The sequence below is a fragment of the Misgurnus anguillicaudatus genome, chromosome 13, assembly GCF_027580225.2.
Source record: "Misgurnus anguillicaudatus chromosome 13, ASM2758022v2, whole genome shotgun sequence".
NCBI classification, from domain to species: Eukaryota; Metazoa; Chordata; class Actinopteri; order Cypriniformes; family Cobitidae; genus Misgurnus; species Misgurnus anguillicaudatus.
Genome location: NC_073349.2, coordinates 2,452,516 through 2,470,276, shown reverse-complemented (window position 1 = coordinate 2,470,276; position 17,761 = coordinate 2,452,516).

Genomic DNA, 17,761 nt, shown 5'->3' with positions numbered 1-17,761 from the left:
GTTCTTCAATGATTCACTCTCGCATTCCTCTCTAACTACACAGGTGATAGCTAGGGCACATAAACACTGTTACTGAACTTTGTAATTTTTCTCACCGGCTCCGCTGCTTACAGCTTTCTGGGTAAGTATCGCGTTCACAGTCGGTTCTTCTGTAGGTCAGCAGGGGGGCGAAGGTCACATACCACCTCGCCGGGTCGAGCGCTGCCCTATCCCCACTGTCCGTAGGCCGATCGAATCCCGGATAGGGGCGCCCTTTCGTAGAGACCACGGGGGCGGCGGACCCTTTCGCCTCCGACTCTGCGACAAATACAACCGCAGGTAAGCTTACACCACAAATGCTTCTAGTATTTTACTCACAGTCCTTCACAGCTCTTGGTCTGCGTCTCTTCGTACTCTTAAAAACAGCACACAGCGTATGATGGCAATGAGGTCTGAGGTCGTTGGCCCCTCCGTCCTCCACCCAGGGAAGAGAATGGATGGTGCGGGGCTTCTCTGACAAGACACACAGCAACCCACAGCAAATACACAGCACCACTCTAACGTGAAAAAGCTTATGATTTGTAAAGTCTCACTCACCACACTGTAAGTGCAACACCACAAGGGAAACGCCCGATATCCTCCACCGTGCTTGGGGCTAACGTAGAGGCGATGGCAAACCGACCAGACCAAAGTCGCGTTGCTGTGGCTGTATGGACGTATGCTTCTAGCGGCTCGCCCACCACGCTAATTATAGGGGTAGGGCCGCCTTCCTAATCCTGGAGGACTCCAACGATCACACAATGTAAGTTTCTGCCAGTTATGCTACACCAACGGACATACTCACAGCGGATAGCCTTTGTTTACGTTGTGCAACGAGGTCAAATCCCTTCTCGCTTTACTCCTTCCAAAATACTAGTTGGACCAGAGTTCCTTTTCTACCCGTAGGGTTATTCATTAAATCCAGCCGGTCCACCGTAACTGCAACAAGAGAGGGGGGAAGAGAGAGAAATATAGCCAGTCACCACGTCTAACAATGAGCACAGCTCCGTTCCTCAGCACACACTAAAACTGCCAACTGTCATCTAACTGTGCTTTTTATACTTCTCTTTACACTCCAGTTATCCAATTACCCGGCGATCTCTTTAACTAGGCACAGCTGTGCCCAATCGGCTGATTACAACCTTCGCAGAGCCGCCGGATGTCCGGTGTTTCTATTTTTCCGGTCGGGGCGGAAACATCCGGGCGGAACCAAACTTCCTCAACTTTTGGTTCCGCCCTGAAAAGTCGTCACCCCGTGACATCCTCCCCCGCCAATACATTCCAGTCCCTGGAATGCCTTTGAGTAGTCCACTCACCATAGCGGGAAGGGGGCCGGCCGCGGTTCTCCCGTTGGGAGCGCCTTACAGGGGAGTCAGGTTCGGCGGGCTCGGGCACAACCTCAGGTTGTCTTTGGGCGGCCAGGGGTTCGGCTGGCTCTGGTGCTGGTCCTGGCTGCCTCTGGGCGGCCGGGGGTTCAACTGGCTCAGGTGCTAGTTCTGGCTCTCCTGGGGCGGCCGGGGGTGGTGCCACCACAGGTAAGCCTGGTACCACAGCCCATCCTTCCATCCAGGGGGCCGTCGGTGCCGGCTCCGCAACTACCTCCTCCGTGACCTCGGGATAATTTGGACAAGGGCGAATCATGTTTCGGTGTACCACCCGTTCCGGGCCGGCCTTTCCTTCCGGCCGGATGGTATACACCGGCTGGCCCGGTCTCTGCTGCCTGCAGACTACGTACGGGGTGGCCTCCCAACGGTCGCTCAACTTTCCTTTGCCTTGCCGCCGGTTGTCTCGTACCAGGACTCTCTCTCCTGGTAACAAGGGGGCTTCCCGGGCCGTCCGGTCGTACAACCGCTTGTTCTTTTCTCCTGTGGCCCGTATTTTCTGGGATACCTGCTCGTAGGCAAAGTGCAGCCGTTGGTGGTGGCGCCCCACCCATTCCGTCACGCTTCCTTCCTCCTGGCCCGCGGCCGCTCCCAGGACCAGGTCCGTCGGCATCCGCACATGCCTACCGAACATCAGATAAGTGGGGGCATACCCCGTCGTACTATGAATGCTGTTATTATAAGCTTGTAAGAGGTTCGGTAGAGCACTCACCCAATCACTCTGCTTCCGTTGATCCAAGGTCCCTAAGAGCCCCAACAGGGTTTGATTAAACCTCTCGCAGCAGCCGTTTCCTTGAGGGTGATATGACGTCGTATGGGTCTTCGTGCACCCATACAGCTGGCATAATTCCCGGATCACCTTTGATTCGAAATTGGCCCCTTGGTCTGAGTGTAAGAACTCTGGACATCCGAACGTTTGGAAGACGTGCCGCCATAAAGCCGTTGCGGTGGTACTTGCCGTCTGATCGAGGGTGGGGACTGCCCATGCATACTTCGTAAACAGGTCGGTGATTACTAAGATGTTCGGATAGCGGTCCTGTGGCCGGCCCAGTGTCAGGAAATCCATCGCCATGATGTGAAGGGGGGCTTTGGCACATATGGGTATCATCGGCGCTCGGGCCTCTCGTCGAGATTTGAATAACATACACCTGGGGCAAGCTTGGACCAAGCTACGTACTGATGCTTCCAGCCCCGGCCAGTAGAAGAACCTGCGCAGCAGCGATGCGGTCCGTTCTTGTCCCTGGTGCCCCAGCTGGTCATGGTAGGCAGACACCAGGGCTGCTGTTTGGTCGGCGGGCACCACGATCTGGCGCACCTCCTCGCCCAGCTTCGGATCACTAACTTTTCGGCAAAGTACCCCTTCCTGTATCTCCAGCTTGTCCCACTGTCCCAGCAGTCTTTTTCCCGTCTCTGTCTGGGTCAGCCTCTCGGACGACGTTGGCCGCCGGCCTTGCTCCACCCACATCTTCACCTGCCATAAATCCTGATCCTGGGCCTGTCTTTCCTTCCACCGGCAGGGGTCCCAACCCCAGCTCCCGGGTACCGCCTCCTGCTGGCCTCCTGGTGCTTCCACGACCCCTATCAGATAGCCTTCCCCCTGGCTTTCCTCTTCTTGGCCATCACAGCCACCGGGGCCGTCCACCTCTGGCAATCGGGACAAGACATCCGCGTTCGTGTGTTCCCGGCCGGGCCGATACTGCAGTTGGTAATCGAAATTGGCAAGTTGTGCCACCCAGCGCTGCTCCACAGCCCCCAACTTCGCTGTCTGTAAATGTACCAGAGGATTATTGTCTGTAATCACCGTTACCTTAGCACCCCAGAGGTAGTCCTTGAACTTCTCGCTCAGGGCCCACTTCAGGGCCAGCAGTTCCAGTTTGAATGAGCTGTAGTTCGCGTCGTTCCTCTCCGCTGGGTGGAGGCTTCGGCTTGCGTAGGCGATCACCCGTTCCGTACCCGCTTGTCGTTGGGCCAAGACTGCTCCCAGCCCCAGGTTGCTAGCGTCTGTATACAAGAGAAATGGTTGGGTAAAGTCTGCATAGGCCAAGATAGGAGCCTGTAACAATTCCTGTTTCAATCTCTGAAATGCCCCCTCACAGAACTCATCCCAATCAATAGGGGGTGACCCCCGTCCCCGATTTCGCCCTGTGCCGACCAGTAGCTGGTTAAGTGGCTTGGCAATCTTTGAAAAATCTTTTATGAACCGTCTGTAGTACACCAAAAACCCTAGAAATGACCGCACTTGCCTCACAGTATTGGGTGCACTCCAATCTATTACCGCGGAGACCTTACAAGGGTCTACGGCCAACCCAGAAGCGATGACCACGTGGCCCAGGAACTGGACTTCCCGCATCAACAGATGGCATTTGTCGGGTTGCAACTTCAGCCCATATTTCTCCATCGCCTGGAAAACCTCTTCGAGGTGTCGGAGGTGGGAATCGAAATCTGGGGAATACACAATTACATCATCCAAATATACCAAGACTGACTCCATTAACTGACCTCCAAGACAGCGCTGCATGAGGCGTTGGAACGTGGCCGGAGCGTTACAGAGCCCGAAAGGCATCCGTTCCCACTCGAATAGTCCGAACGGGGTCGTAAAGGCGGTCTTCTCTCTATCGGCCTCGGCCACTGGCACCTGCCAATATCCACTGGCCAGATCCAAGGTGGAGTACAAAGCAGACCGTGTGAGACCGGCAAGGGAGTCTTCAATCCGGGGTAAGGGAAAAGCGTCTTTCTTGGTCACCAGGTTAAGCTTCCGATAGTCCACACAAAACCTCCAAGCTCCTGACTTTTTCTGCACAAGTACGATGGGGGCTGCCCATGGGCTACTGCTTTCCCGGACGACGCCTCGCTCCAGCATACCCTGCAGTAGTGAGCGTACCTCTGTATACAAGGTGGGTGGGATCGGCCGGTACCTCTCTCTACTGGGTCCTGCATCTCCAGTCGGTATATGATGTTCCACCACCTTAGTGCACCCATAATCCTCCTCGTGTCTTGCAAACACATGTTGCCATTTCTGAAGGAGGGCTTGGAGTCTTTGTGTCTGCGCCTGTTCCAACTCTTCCCCTTGCAGGGACTCACCTGCCAAGTGCCTCGGCACGTCCCCCCCCCGTTGTTCGAAGGGGCTTCCATCTGGGTCAGGGCCACCTCGATGACAGTGGGGCACACCTGACGGAAACTAACATCTCTCTCCTCCCTCACCTGATGGGGCGCAACCCCCGTTAATCGGGCCAGCCGCTGGTGTCGGTGTAAGTATACTGGGTAGGGGTGGTCATTTCGGACCTTCACAGGGACCCTCCCCCGGCGGACCGCCGCTAGGCCTCGTGCTACTTCCACTTGGGGGCAATCGGCGTGAGGTTCAACCAATACCCATTCTTCGGGGCCAACTCCTCGGGGGGCTACTCTCACCCACACCATGGCCTCACTCCTAGGGGGAATAGACAGAGCAAAGCGACACATCACTCTTCCTACCTCTTCCCGGCCTCTGCGGACCTGGGTCATCTGGACCCGACGACAGTCGGCTACTACTTGCTCCCATAGGGGCCTCTCGACAGGGGAGATCCTAGGGCCGGGCTTAGCCCGAAATAACTCCTCCCAACATTCGGAGAGGACGTTCATACCTAATAGGGCTCGATGGACACCCAAACATCTGTCCTCCACGATAATCACTCCTTTTTGGGGAACCAACACCCCATGAACTTCTAAGTCCGTCAGCCGGTAGCCAATATAAGGGATCTCTAGGCCGTTGGCGCCCCGCAACGTCAGCCAGGGGGCCTCCCCTCCTTGGGTACTCTGCTTCCCAAATACTTCCTGCGAGAGACTTTCCGCAAACAATGTCACTTGAGAGCCCGTATCTACTAGGCACTGTATTGTCTTGCCACATACCTTCACCTCCGCCATTGGGCTGTGCCCAACCATCTGGTCTCTAGAATTATCACGTCTTCCAGGGTCTTCTCTAGGGGTCCCGGCCACACGACCCACTGTGGCCGGTCGTCTTAAAAACCCCCCTCCGATGCCCTGCGAGGCCCACACTGGCGACTGTAATGCCCTGGTTCTCCACACCGATTGCAGATTGGCCGCCCTTGGTCATCCCACTCGAAGCGGGGCCGGTTCAAACGATTCGGGCGTCCCGGTGGCTCTCGGCCCCTCTCAGAGTAAACTCGCTCTCGGGGTGCCGGCCTCGGTTCCTCTCGCGCCCTACTTTGGCGAAGTTCTCCCAAGAGGGTCTTAGATAGTTCCGACATCTGCTCTCGGACATCTTTCAACAACTCTACCCTTAGGGCTTGCTTCCAGTCTGCGTGTTCAGGTGGCGCTGCTGTGTTTCCACTTACAGCTGCACATACAGGGGTTTCGGTTACTTCGACCTCATCACCCTCCAGGGCCAGCGCCTCCTTCTTTAGATCTTCGAAGGTAAGCCCGGGGTCCCTCCGAAACTGGACCCTCAGACTTTGTCTCACGGGGCCTTCTTTCATCCCCAAGAGGAACTGGTCGCGTAACAAAGCCTCTCCATCTCCTAGCCCATGGTCTCGTCGGGCTTGCAGGCGAGTGAACTGCTCCCGCAGCCTGAGGGCAAAAGCTCGGATAGGTTGTCGGGGGCCTTGCTTACAATTAAAAAATTGTGAACGGAGGACAGCTACGGGGGTATGGTCACCATATTGTTCAGCAAGGAACTGGAACACAGTCTGGGCGGTGGCTCTAATTGCTTCGGGGGCGGCTTGTACCTCTCGCCGTGCTTCTCCTTCTAGGGAGTTCAACACAAATTGGAGCCGCTGGGCGGCGCTAAGGCCCTGCAAGTCGGCCAAGTACTCCAGTTGGGCCTTCCATTCGGTCAGGCGTACCTCCGACTCTGCTCCTCCATATCTCTGGACCCAGGGGCTGCCCATGATAACGGACGTGGCACGGGGTGGGGCTGCAGGCCCCGCGTTGTCAGTCATTGGGTGACCTTGGTTACTCAACTCGAGGTGGGACCCTGCCGACTACGCCAAAATCTGTCACCACTAGGGGCTGGCTATGTTTGACTAAGCCACGCCCCTTTTTAACTCCCACCTCGAGGAGGTCCCCAAAGCCGACCCAATGACCAGACAAACACGGAAACAGGTAAGTAAAATTTAAAACAAGCTTTATTGAATTTGAATACTTAAAAGGACTGGGGAAATTGGGGAAGGGAAATTTAAAACTAATGGGCTTCTTCTCCTCCCTCCAGGGAGACTACAGCCACGGGTAAACAGGGACAAGAGCAACAGGGGTGCCAACCACCGTCAACGGGGAAAGAGGGAAACGTCAGGCTCCCGCCTGGACCCTGCTAGCCGTGGCGCCCTCCTTCTTCTCTCCTGGAGGCAGACAATTTTTGGTGTGACTGGTAGAGGTCTTTCCCACTGTCCGTGCCCAATGGTTCACTCTCGCCTTCTTCTCTCTCCACAGGCGGCCACTAGGACAACAAAGACACTGTTGCTGGACTTTGAATGTTTCTCACCGGCTCCCTGCTTACAGCTTTCTGGGTAAGTATCACGTTCACCGTCGGTTCCTCAATGATTCACTCTCGTTTTCCTCTCTCTCTCCACAGGTGATCGCTAGGGCACAGAAACACTGTTACTGAACTTTGTATGTTTCTCACCGGCTCCGCTGCTTACAGCGTTCTGGGTACGTATCACGTCCACAGTCGACTCTTTACTGATTCACTCTCGTTTCCTCTCTCTCTCTCCACAGGTGATCGCTAAGGCACAGAAACACTGTTACTGAACTTTGAATGTTTCTCACCGGCTCCGCTGCTTACAGCTTTCTGGGTAAGTATCCGTTCACAGTCGGTTCTTCAATGATTCACTCTCGTTTTCCTCTTTCTCTCCACAGGTGATCGCTAGGGCACAGAAACACTGTTACTGAACTTTGAATGTTTCTCACCGGCTCCGCTGCTTACAGCTTTCTGGGTAAGTATCACGTTCACAGTCGGCTCTTTACTGATTCACTCTCGTTTTCCTCTCTCTCTCCACAGGTGATCGCTAGGACACAGAAACACTGTTACTGGACTTTGAATGTTTCTCACCGGCTCCGCTGCGTACAGCTTCCTGGGTAAGTATCACGTTCACAATCGGTTCTTCAATGATTCGCTCTCGTTTTCCTCTCTCTCTCCGCAGGTGATCGCTAGGACACAGAAACACTGTTACTGAACTTTGAATGTTTCTCACCGGCTCCGCTGCTTACAGCTTTCTGGGTAAGTATCACGTTCACAGTCGGTTCTTCAATGATTCGCTCTCGTTTTCCTCTCTCTCTCCACAGGTGATCGCTAGGACACAGAAACACTGTTACTGAACTTTGAATGTTTCTCACCGGCTCCGCTGCTTACAGCTTTCTGGGTAATTATCACGTTCACAGTCGGTTCTTCAATGATTCGCTCTCGTTTTCCTCTCTCTCTCCACAGGTGATCGCTAGGACACAGAAACACTGTTACTAAACTTTGAATGTTTCTCACCGGCTCCGCTGCTTACAGCTTTCTGGGTAAGTATCGCGTTCACAGTCGGCTCTTTCTGTAGGTCAGCAGGGGGGCGAAGGTCACACACCACCTCGCCGGGTCGAGCGCTGCCCTATCCCCACTGTCCGTAGGCCGATCGAATCCCGGATAGGGGCGCCCTTTCGTAGAGACCACGGGGGCGGCGGACCCTTTCGCCTCCGACTCTGCGACAATACAAACACAGGTAAGCTTGCACCACAAATGCTTCTAATATTTTACTCACAGTCCTTCACAGCTCTTGGTCTGCGTCTCTTCGTACTCTTAAAAACAGCACACAGCGTATGATGGCAATGAGGTCTGAGGTCGTTGGCCCCTCCGTCCTCCGCCCAGGGAAGAGAATGGATGGTGCGGGGCTTCTCTGACAAGACACACAGCAACCCACAGCAAATACACAGCACCACTCTAACGTGAAAAAGCTTATGATCTGTAAAGTCTCACTCACCACACTGTAAGTGCAACACCACAAGGGAAACGCCCGATATCCTCCACTGTGCTTGGGGCTAACGTAGAGGCGATGGCAAACCGACCAGACCAAAGTCGCGTTGCTGTGGCTGTATGGACGTATGCTTCTAGCGGCTCGCCCACCACGCTAATTATAGGGGTAGGGCCGCCTTCCTAATCCTGGAGGACTCCAACGATCACACAATGTAAGTTTCTGCCAGTTATGCTACACCAACGGACATACTCACAGCGGATGGCCTTTGTTTACGTTGTGCAACGAGGTCAAATCCCTTCTCGCTTTACTCCTTCCAAAATACTAGTTGGACCAGAGTTCCTTTTCTACCCGTAGGGTTATTCATTAAATCCAGCCGGTCCACCGTAACTGCAACAAGAGAGGGGGGAAGAGAGAGAAATATAGCCAGTCACCACGTCTAACAATGAGCACAGCTCCGTTCCTCAGCACACACTAAAACTGCCAACTGTCATCTAACTGTGCTTTTTATACTTCTCTTTACACTCCAGTTATCCAATTACCCGACGATCTCTTTAACTAGGCACAGCTGTGCCCAATCGGCTGATTACAACCTTCGCGGAGCCGCCGGATGTCCGGTGTTTCTATTTTTCCGGTCGGGGCGGAAACATCCGGGCGGAACCAAACTTCCTCAACTTTTGGTTCCGCCCTGAAAAGTCGTCACCCCGTGACAGGATTTTTTGGCAAAATTAAATTAAGAATTAAATATTAATTGCATATTCTTCAATGTTATAAAGTAAATATGGATTCATATATGTTACAAAGTGATTTTCTTTTCTTTTTTGACAAAGACTTAAACAGTTACTGTTTATTAGGCTCTATAGGACATAACAAATTGTTTATTATAGTACATTACATTTGGGATGGCACCGGGGGTGGTGAGTCAGATGTCACTGAGTAAAGAGCATACTGAGTTGTCTTTGTCTTGTTTTTGCAATGCGGCCATTTTATTTATGTCCCCACCAATGCCAGGAGCAAACCTACGCCCTTGAAAGAAATATAGCGCTATTTGTGGCACACAAACGGTTAACAGATGAGTCCCGCCTCCAAAATTCACATCGCTAATATGATTGGCTTTACCTTTCCTTAGTCCCGCCTCTCTAACTTATTTCGCTTTATGATTGGCTTGTCTACACTCGTGCTGCATCATTCGCGCTTCAAGTGCCACAGCTGAGCCTGAACGAGGCGCGATGTCCTTGATTTGCAGGCAGCTACCGGTAAGTGTGTGAGAAAGAAAGCATTCTTATATTAACAGTTTTATGCACAAAATATGGGACACGTTGTTACACATAACGATTCAGGGACATTGGTTTCCATGGCAATCCCATATTAACCTGAAGAGTTGCAAACGTGTAACAGTGTAGTGTGTATGTAGTTTAAACAGACTGCTCATAAAATAATAAAGCACAAACAATAAAATAATTGCTAACTGCAGTAGTAAGCTTTTTTGTTTGCGTTTTTTGTAATGGCTGTTAAATAAGTATAATGTGTTACACTGGAGTGCTGGAGTAGATTGGGAAGAAATCTGATGGTTCAGTATTTTACTTGCCCAGTCAGAATTTTCACTGACATCACAAAAAAGTAAAATGTAAAATACAAATAAAATAGGCCTAATCTATATTAGTTGTTTCTGACATGTGTAACCCTAATAAATATGAAACCTAAGATTAAAGGTGCCATAGGATGTGTTGTCATAAAATGTTAAATTGTTCTTTGACAATTACATAGAAGGTATGTTGCTTTATTAAGTGCAAAAATTATCCAGAAACGTTTTTACATGTTTATTTACAACCCTAGAATTTGTCATTTGAATGAAATGGTCTATTTTTGCCCTGTTTGAAAGGGTCATGAATAATAATGTTGAGCTCTGCTCTGATTTCTCTGCTTTGAGGCTCATGCCAGAAGCTCACATTAGTAAACAGACCTTATACTTTGAGCCCTTATCAGACAAAAATACATTTTGAGTAACAACTAACAACTAATCAGCTAAACGCTAGCATATGATATAGCATTTATTGGCATGTAGCGCTAACTCAGCAGTTACAACTCTGTTATTAGCATTTTAACAAATTTGTAATTAATATGTAATTTAATGTTTTCAAAACATGCACATTGTGTAATGGCTTCCTTTGCTGCTCTATAAACCTAGACTACTAAGGAGACCATGGTGTCTGTGTGAACTGATTATTTCGTAGACATCTTTTGAAAATTAAACAATTGCGTGAGTTTGAGGAAGATAAAATGAATTAACTTTTTTAAATAATTTTTTTAAAAAGGAACTCAGAATTGTGTTAATATATATACTTTTTGTTTAAAAAAAAAAAAAAAAAAAACATAATTATGAAAGGTGCCCTTTATTTCACTTGAGCCCCTGCCCCTTAAAATGTCTGTGCACGTCCCTGTTGCAGATTCTAGTCAATGCTTGGCTTTTCCCCCCACGCTTTACAATTGACCTATGGCTAAGACTGGCCCCCCCACTCACTCGGACAAACAATCAACATTCGGTGACAGGCGCTATGGCAGCTGTCACAGTAGGAGACATTTCACAGGAGGCAATTGATGATTTTTGGAGACAGAGAGACTATATATCATCTCGAAGTTACCAAAAGGGCCTTAACTATGTATTGGAGGTTTATATTAATAATTTTATTGTTGAGAAGTTCGATGAAAAGCTTCAGCATGCATTTCCAGGACAAGCCTTTTTACCATCTTTACCAAGTGTAAGGGGAGAGGGGGTGGTGTAGCTACAATATACAACAAAATTTTTAAAGTAAACCAAAAATCTGAAGTAAAATTTAAATCATTCGAACTAATGTTGTTAAATATGGAAATAACCGATCGTAACCACAAACAGCTCTCTTTTGCCTTAGCTACAATCTATAGACCTCCGGGCCACCATGCAGATTTCCTTAAAGAAATAGCAGATTTCCTGTCTGAGCTTGTAGTCACTGTAGATAAAGCTCTTATCGTTGGTGATTTTAATATTCATGTGGATAACCCAAAAGATGCACTAGGACGTGCATTTATGGATGTTCTAAATTCTCTCAATATTAGACAAAACGTGACAGGGCCAACGCATACTTGTAAGCACACATTAGACATAATTCTGTCACTCGGGCTCAATATTAATGACATCAAAATATCACCTCAGAGTGATGCAGTTTCTGACCATTACCTTGTGTCATACACTGTACTTCTAGATAGGATCAGTCAATCCACAACATGCTGCAGATTAGCCAGAACAATAATTTCCACCACTAAAGATAGATTTATTAGCACTCTTCCAGACCTGTCCCAAATTAAACATGTAGCAGATAACTCTGACGACCTAGATATTGTAATAGAAAACCTAAACAATGTCTGTTCTAACACATTGGATGCCGTTGCTCCCATTCGAAAAAAGAGAATCAAAGAAAAACCGCCAGCTCCATGGTATGATCATCACACCGCAGCACTCAAAAAGGCAACTAGGAAAATGGAAAGAAATTATAGAAGCACAAAGTTAGAGGTATGGCGTGCAGCATGGAAAGAGAGTGTTAAACAATACAGACAGGCTATTAAATCCGCCAGATCTACCTATCTTAGCAAGCTTATAAATGAGAATCATAATAACCCTCGTTTCCTCTTCAGCACGGTTGCAAAACTGACTAGAAATAAAGAACAAACAGAAACCAATAGTAAACTTCAACACAATAGTAACGACTTCATGAACTTCTTTTCTAACAAAATTACGGCTATAAGGGAAAACATCGTAGCTACCCAGGCAGCCACCACTCAACCCGTTAGTTCACTTAACACTAGACTACCATACGAACATCTTGATTCATTTAAACCTACTACAATAGATGAGCTCTCTAGACTAGTTACATCATCCAAATCATCATCCTGTATATTAGACCCCGTTCCCACAAAACTGCTTAAAGAGGTATTCCCTGTAGTGTCAACCCCGGTTCTAAATATCTTTAACTCATCGCTAGAAATAGGATACGTTCCAACAGCTTTCAAACTAGCAGTTATTAAACCGCTGATTAAAAAACCGCAGCTTGATCAGGGAGAGCTTAATAACTTTAGACCAATCTCAAATCTCCCTTTTCTTTCGAAAATATTAGAAAAGGTAGTGGCAAGCCAGTTACGCACATTCTTGACAAATAATAGTACATATGAAAAGTTCCAATCAGGATTCAGGCCCCACCATAGCACAGAGACAGCGTTGCTTAGAGTTATAAACGACCTCCTATTAACATCCGATCGTGGTGAAATCTCAATTCTTATATTATTAGACCTTAGTGCAGCCTTTGACACAATAGATCATACAATCTTACTCAATAGACTAGAAAACTATGTTGGTATCAGTGGTCAGGCGCTAGCCTGGTTTAGGTCGTATCTAACCAATCGCTATCACTTTGTTTATGTAAACGAGGAAGAGTCATATCACTCCCTGGTTAAATACGGTGTACCGCAGGGATCGGTTTTAGGTCCTATCCTGTTCTCGTTATACATGTTACCTCTAGGAGACATTATCAGGAAACATAACATAAGTTTTCACTGCTATGCGGATGATACCCAGCTTTACATCTCCTCACATCCCAGCGAAACACACACGTTTTCTAAGCTAACAGACTGCCTTAGCGATGTTAGTGACTGGATGGCACATAACTTTCTTAAGCTGAACTCCAATAAGACAGAGATACTTATTATTGAACCGAATCGCTACAAACATAATATGTCAGATTACAAGTTGCACATAGATGGCTGCACTGTGGTGCCATCTTCCACGGTTAGGAACTTAGGTGTGATGTTCGACAGCAACTTATCCTTCGATAGTCATATCGCCAACGTCTGCCGCACAGCATTCTTCCATCTTAGAAATATCTCGAAAATACGCCATATACTGTCTACATCTGACGCAGAGAAGCTTATCCATGCTTTTATGACCTCTAGAATAGACTATTGTAACTCACTACTCGGGGGATGCCATGCAAATCAAGTAAACAAGCTTCAGCTAGTTCAAAACGCTTCCGCAAGGGTACTTACTCGATCTAAAAAGTATGACCACATAAGCCCAATTCTGGCATCTTTACACTGGCTACCAGTTAAATATCGCATACAATTTAAAATATCACTAATCACCTACAAAGCTTTAAATGGCCTAGCACCCTCATATCTTAGAGAATTACTATCAGAATACAATCCATCACGCACACTACGGTCGCAAAATTCTGGTCTCTTGATTATCCCCAGACTATCAAAAGTGTCTAAAAGTGGAAGGTCATTTTCCTACTTAGTCCCTAAGCTCTGGAATGATTTACCAACCGATGTCCGAGAATCAGACACAGTCGATAATTTTAAATATAGACTTAAAACATTTAACTTAAACAAAGCATTGGCATAATTTTTATATTAAAAGTAAAAAAATAGAAATATTTATCTGTACGGAACAAAGCACTCGCGGTCATAACACAGATCAACCAAATAAATAAATAAAAATCTTATCTTAAACTATAGTCGGATTGCGATTTTTGAACTTTCGTGTTCTTGTGAATATTTTGCCATACAAACCCGTTTGCCACTGAAACTGCATTAACGACGACAGTGGGGCCTCCAGCCTTAGTCAAACGGGTTGGCACGTATGGTTGGGTTGTGATTTTGGCGCTTTCTTTGTATTGCAAATAGTATGCCATACAGACCCGTTTGCCACTGAACCTGCATTAACGACGACAGTGGGGCTTTTGGCCTTAGTCAAACGGGTTGGCACGTATGGTTGGGTTGTGATTTTGGCGCTTTCTTTCTATTCGAATAGTATGCCATACAGACCCGTTTGCCACTGAACCTGCATTAACGACGACAGTGGGGCTTCCGGCCTTAGTCAAACGGGTTGGCACGTATGGTCGGGTTGCGATTTTGGCGCTTTCTTGTGTCTTGTGAATAGTATGCCATACAGACCCGTTTGCCACTGAACCTGCATTAACGACGACAGTGGGGCCTCCAGCCTTAGTCAAACGGGTTGACACGTATGGTCAGGTTGCGATGTTGGCGTTTTTTCGTGATCTTGTAAATAGTATGCAATATAGACCCGTTTGCCAATGAACCTGCATTAACGACGACAGTGGGGTTACAGGCCTTAGTCAAACGGGTCGACAGGTTTCATTTTCTCTTAAAAATCGGAAGGTGACCCTTAGTTACCATATATACCGTCGCAGTGGGCCCCCAATTTGCAAAATCCTCAACTGTGGATAATATAATTATGCCGCAATAGTTAGTCTGTCTGAAACTAAGCTGATTCAACCACATCACTGTGTGACACTTGCATTACATGTGAACGGCCCCTACGCTAATATGATTTTGTTTTTCTCTCCCTGTCTCGTCCCTGGGTCCCATTGACCCTGAGGACAATGGGACAAACAGACCCAGTTCCGGTGGATGTGGAAGTCGGCACACCTCTGATCTACTGGTCGTCCTTCAATGTGATGCCCAGCTGATGCCTGACCAACGACCACCGGCAGGACCCGCTTAATATCCGCTTAATCTCTGCTTAATCTCTGCTTAATCTCCGCTTAAGCTCCTTATCCGTTAATATGTGTGTATATACATGTATATCTCCCAAGGGTTTTTCCCTCCTAGGACTTTTATTTTTATTTCCTCGGCTAAACAACCCGGGGTTGTTGTTTTTTTCTCCTAGGGGGTTTTTTACCCCGGGGAGGTAGCCTGCTTGGGCTTAACTTAGCTTCTTCTTCTCGACGTTACATTAGTAATATGCTCGCTCATAATGTCGCGTCATAGCCGCAGCAAATTTGACTGCTTATGCTATTGTGTATTATGTTATGCTATCTGTCGTTTTTCTGTGCTTTTACTGCTTCTATTAATGTAAAGCTGCTTTGAAACAATTGAGTATTGTGAAAAGCGCTATATAAATAAAATTGAATTGAATTGAATTGAATTAAGTTAACGTTACCTCTCCATTAGTTTGGTGCTACAGTATTAACATGAATCATTCAGCCCAACATTGCGATTACAAATACACTGCAAAAAATGACTTTCTTACTTAGTATTTAGGGGTCAAGCACCGAAGGTGCTGAGACACCTATTGGAATTGTACTTTCTTCTTCTTCTTAGCCATTGGTGTCTATGGCAGCCCTATGAACCATATGTAGGAAAATGATGAAATTTGGCACAGTTGTAGTGGTGGTCATAAATAGTCAGGTGGCCAAAAATGGGGTCTCTAGCAGTAACTCTATAGCGCCACCAGCAGTGCAAAAATTCAATGTTCAAATGGTTATAACTGCAGATCTGTTTGATCTATGAAAATTCTACTTAGCACACGTGATTGCTCTTCTCATGCTTATTGTTTTTAATACCTTACAGTAAGACTCCACCCATTACAGTAGCAGCCATTTTGAAATGTACAGTATTTTGTTTTTTCGCTACTCCTCCTTCAAATTTGGTGCAATTGTTATGAAATTTGGCACAGGTGATCTTTGGAGTGAGCCGCATAGAAATGACCGAACAAAATTTTGATATTTATCTTTGTTTAAAAGTAATAAATGCACAAACTTAACGAGGTTGACGCAAAAATGGTTTTGAAGCTGTATCTCGGTCATTATTTTATCAATCGAAATGAAATTTGGTACACGTCATGTCAAGCATAAACTGGGGGACCATGCCGAATCTGGTGACAGCGCCACCTATGGGTCATGAGATATGAAAAAAGGCTATTTTTGCCCATAACTACTGAATTGTTTGTCAGAAAACTATGATTGTGGTGTCTACGGATTCCTTGGCTCATGCCGCATCTGTGGATGTGTATTATGCAGGGATTGACCGGACCGCTTGTCTGCCATTTTGAAATGAGTCATAAATTGCTATAACTTTTGAAGTATTGGCTATATCGGCGAAAAAATAGGTAGGGAGCTTTGGCATTATGTCCTGAAGGTACCTGGGAAGTCAGAGTATGGCGCCACCTAGGGGTTATAAACAATAACAGTTCTTATAGAACTGCCTATAACTTCTGAATACTTTGTCTGATATTAATTTTCTTTGTGAAATTAAATTCACTGGTTTATGCCGATTGCAACGATACCTCATTTGTCATTTTCCAACATTCTATTAATGTGTTATTGTAAGGCATATGGTAAATGATCTTTTCGCTACTCCTTTTACAAATTTTGTTTATTTTATGCCAGGTTCTGCTCGTAGGTTCTTTGGAGCAATCCGCACAGAAATGACTGAACAGATTTTTCTGGCACCTAGGCATTTTTTTGAGAAATACCTCTGTAAAGTTGATCGTGCCTGTGATGTTGTCTATTTGTCATAGTTAATTACTGTATATTACATTTTATAGCATTGCTCTACAGAATGTTTTCCTTGTCTTCAATCTCACTTGAGCTTTTTGATTCTCATATACATTGTATTTCTGTTATTTCTGCTCTGCAGTGTCATTTCTACATCTTTGGTAATTGGCATGTGTCAATCCTTGCATCTCTGTAATTTCTTTTCTGCTGTTCCTTGAATTGTGTCAACTGAGTGGCGTGGTGGGTAAGGCACACGCAATGAGATTCTGAGTTCTTGGGTTCGAATCCCGCCTGAGGCAAGTGTTCATCGCTTCTATTACATTTTGTTTTCGGTTGCTTCTTGGCACTGCGGTGGTTCTGCTCTGTGATTGCTACGCTTTGGGTTCTTTGCAGCGCCTTGTGTTCTTGATGCACCTTGGGTGCTCAATGCGCCCTGGGTGATTGATACGTTGTATGTTTCTTGCTGTGCTTTGGGTGCTTAATGTTCTTTGTGTGCTTGCTGTGCTTTGTGTGCTTTCTGTGCTTTGTGAGCTTGCTGTGCTTTGTGTGCTTGCTGTGCATTGTGAGCTTGCTGTGCTTTGTGTGCTTGCTGTGCTGTGTTTGCATTGTGCCGAAGGTGCTTGACCCCGTGTTGCTGCTTGCAGCTATATTTTTGTCTTGTTTTCAGTAGAAATATCTAAAACTTCTTAAATCAAGATGTATTTTCATGAGCAAAATGACCTAAGAAAATAATACTAGTTTTTAGACAAAAAATATACAATTTAAGTGAATTTGTGCTTAAAACAAGCAAAAATAACTGCCAATGGGGTGAGAAAATTTTACTTGAATTAAGTGTTTAAGAAAAAAATAAATCTTATTTCACATTTTTTTTCTCATCCCATTGGCAGATAATTTTGCTTGTTTTGAGGGCGGTTTCACTTGGATTGTATGTTTTTTGCCTTGGAACTAGAGTTATTTTCTTGGGTCATTTTGCTCATCAGGAAAAGGCATCTTAATTTAAGAATTTTTAGATATTTCTACTGAAAACAAGACAAAAATACTAAGTGAGAAAGTCATTTTTTGCAGTGTAACATTTTGTTATCTCGATTATTTACAG